This window comes from Silene latifolia, chromosome 1, assembly GCF_048544455.1.
Source record: "Silene latifolia isolate original U9 population chromosome 1, ASM4854445v1, whole genome shotgun sequence".
In the NCBI taxonomy this organism is placed as follows: domain Eukaryota; kingdom Viridiplantae; phylum Streptophyta; class Magnoliopsida; order Caryophyllales; family Caryophyllaceae; genus Silene; species Silene latifolia.
The window spans coordinates 134,069,441-134,072,157 of record NC_133526.1 but is presented as its reverse complement, the minus strand read 5'-3'; the positions used below and the strand labels follow the sequence as shown (position 1 = coordinate 134,072,157).

General features: G+C 38.6%; 1 non-coding gene across 1 annotated transcript; it reads left to right on the top strand.

Annotated features, from left to right (window-relative positions):
* The first annotated feature begins 361 nt into the window (after positions 1-361).
* On the top strand, positions 362-468 carry LOC141618759 (small nucleolar RNA R71). Its single transcript, XR_012531492.1, has one exon. It is a non-coding gene; the product is annotated as a small nucleolar RNA R71 (small nucleolar RNA).
* The last annotated feature ends 2,249 nt before the right edge of the window (positions 469-2,717 follow it).

Sequence of the window (2,717 nt, the reverse complement as noted above, 5' to 3'; positions counted from 1 at the left end):
AATTCTCACATATCCCACTTGGGATTGATGAAGATGCCGTCTTGGCATTAACATGATGCTTTGGTGATTTTGAGGCTTCTTCAAGTCTAGCCATAGCTTTTTCGAACTTCAAATTGATGGTATCAATGTGAGCACTAAGTTGAGCACCCAATTGAGTAATAGAGTCCACTTCATGTTTTCCTCCTCTAGTACCCTTGCGAGGTCTACTATATTGTGAATTATGGACCGCCATTTCCTCAATCTTGTTCCAAGTTTGATTGTCTTCAACTTCGGTGAACATACCATTTGATCCCATGTTGAAATGTTTCTTGAGTCTTCATAAAGACCATTCCAAAATTGTTGTACCAAGAACCACTCGCTAAGTTCATGATGAGGACATGAGCGACAAATTCCTTTGAACCGCTCCCAAGCTTCATACAAAGATTCTTCATCTCTTTGCTTAAAGCCCGTAATTTGAGCTCTTAGCATGTTAGTCTTTTCCGGTGGGTAGAACTTTTTGTAGAAAGCTAGAGCCAATTTCTTCCAAGAGTTAATTCCGAGAGTAGCCTTATCAAGGCCTTTCAACCATTGTTTTGCGGTGCCAATTAGAGAAAAAGGAAATAAGACCCATAGAATTTGGTCTTGAGTTACACCGGTTTGTGAAATCGCATCACAATAGTCGCAAAAAGTCTCCATGTGAGAGTGAGGGTCTTCACTAGGCATCCCCCAAATTGGCTTCTTTCGACTAATTGGATAAATGCGGATTTGGCAATGAAATTTCCGGTTAAGTGTTGTGGTGTGGGAGTACCATTAGGTAGGTTCTCCTCGGTTGGTACGGAATGTGATGAAAATTTAGGCATTGTGGGTTGATTTTGTGTTGGATTTTGTGTTGGGTTCTCCTCCCGTTCTCTTGCAAAAGGGTTGACGAACTCAATAGCGTTTGGTTGAATATATACAACCTCACCAATACCTCTCAAAGTACCTCTAGCAAGTCTTCTATTGTTTGTCAAAGTCCTTTCAATTTCGTGATCAAAGGGTAACAAGTTACCTTGTGATCTTCTAGACATGTAAAATATCAAACAACTTGAAAATAATTAGAACAAACCTTGAGGAGTTTTACTTCCCCAAGGCAAAGAAAGACACAACTAATACCAATCTAAGAAAATCTAAATCAAGTTAACACCGTCCCCGACAACGGCGCCATTTTTGGTCGTACTCACTTGGAGGTTTAGTTTTCGGTACTTGTCGTTAGGAGCACTTAGACCAAAACAATATTTATAACTTCACAAACAACTCTACTATTAGTAAAGAGGCAAGTAAAGGTCGGATCCCAAGGGACGGGTATTGAAGTGATATTTTCAATTGTAAGTAGTGGTGTCTAGGGGTGTCACAATTTGAGGTTGGAATAGAAGATCACTAAACTAAAAGCAATGAAAGTAAACAAGCAAGATGATTAAAAAGGGATGGAAACATTTGATAAAAGGCACTAGGGTGTCATGGGGTCATAGGGGATTCATGGGAATTGATCATACAAACTTATTCTCAAATTATAAACAAGCAATTATTGTTGTGATGGATCGAGTTGGTTTACATCTTACAATCCTAGGAAAGTTTGGGTCCCGGAGCCGAATCGATTAAATTATACAACACCTACAAGTCGACTTAATCTTCCCTACTCAACTATATGCATGGTCTAATGAGACTCGAGTTGGTTTATGTCTTACAAGTCTCATTGAAAAGGTAGGTGATGGGTAAAAAAATGCAAGGATTCATAGGCTCGAATTTCATCAAACATAACATGTTCATAAGTTGAGATCACAACAAGCAAGCAAATAAACTATGAAAAAATATTAAATTAAGCATGAATCATCCCCCGTGTTGGTTTCCCCTAATTACCCATTAATCCTAGTTAAGGAAACTACTCACTCATTATCATGTTGAACATGCTAGCAAGGTTGTCAATCACACCAACAAAGTAAAACATGATGAATAAATGAAGATGATTAACAATAATTAAAAAGGGATTAAAAGAATTATACCTACTAATGATTCCAATAATAAAGCAAAAAATAATAAAAGTACTTGATGATTGATTGGAAGGTTGTCAATCTCCCAATAATAACCCAACTAATCTTCAATTACCCAAAATGAAAGATGAACAAAAGAGAGATTAAGGAAATGAGATTTGTATTAAAACTTGATTAAAAGTTGATTACAAGATTAACGAGAGATTAGAATGATATAAACTACACTAGAGATTGATAAGAAGAACATGATTATCTAATTAGACTAATGAGGTATTTATAGTGAGGATTAGGTACACAAATTAGGGTTTACTAAGAGCTTAAATGACGATTAAGTCCTTGAGGAATCGCTCCTCTCAGAAAAATATGCGAGTCTCCTTTTTGCCGGTCTTTTCGAGATATGCGCATCCTTCATAGAACAAGAAGAAAACGGAATAGCTGTAACACAATCCGAGCGTCCAAGGCACGGGACGAGCGGATTCTTTGGCTGTTGGACGAGCGGATTCATTGGCTGGACGGGCAGATTGTGGCGGTTTTGGACGAGCGTCCCTCTGAAGAAGACGCTCGGATTCCTGGTCTTGGACGGGCGTCCAGAGGGCAATCCGCTCGGATTCTGAGTCAGCTTCTTCCTTTCTTCTTTTCTTCCTTCTTCTTCATACAATCCTCGGGGATTTCGTCGGAGATGCAAGGATCTTTTCTCATCATTGCCCAAAT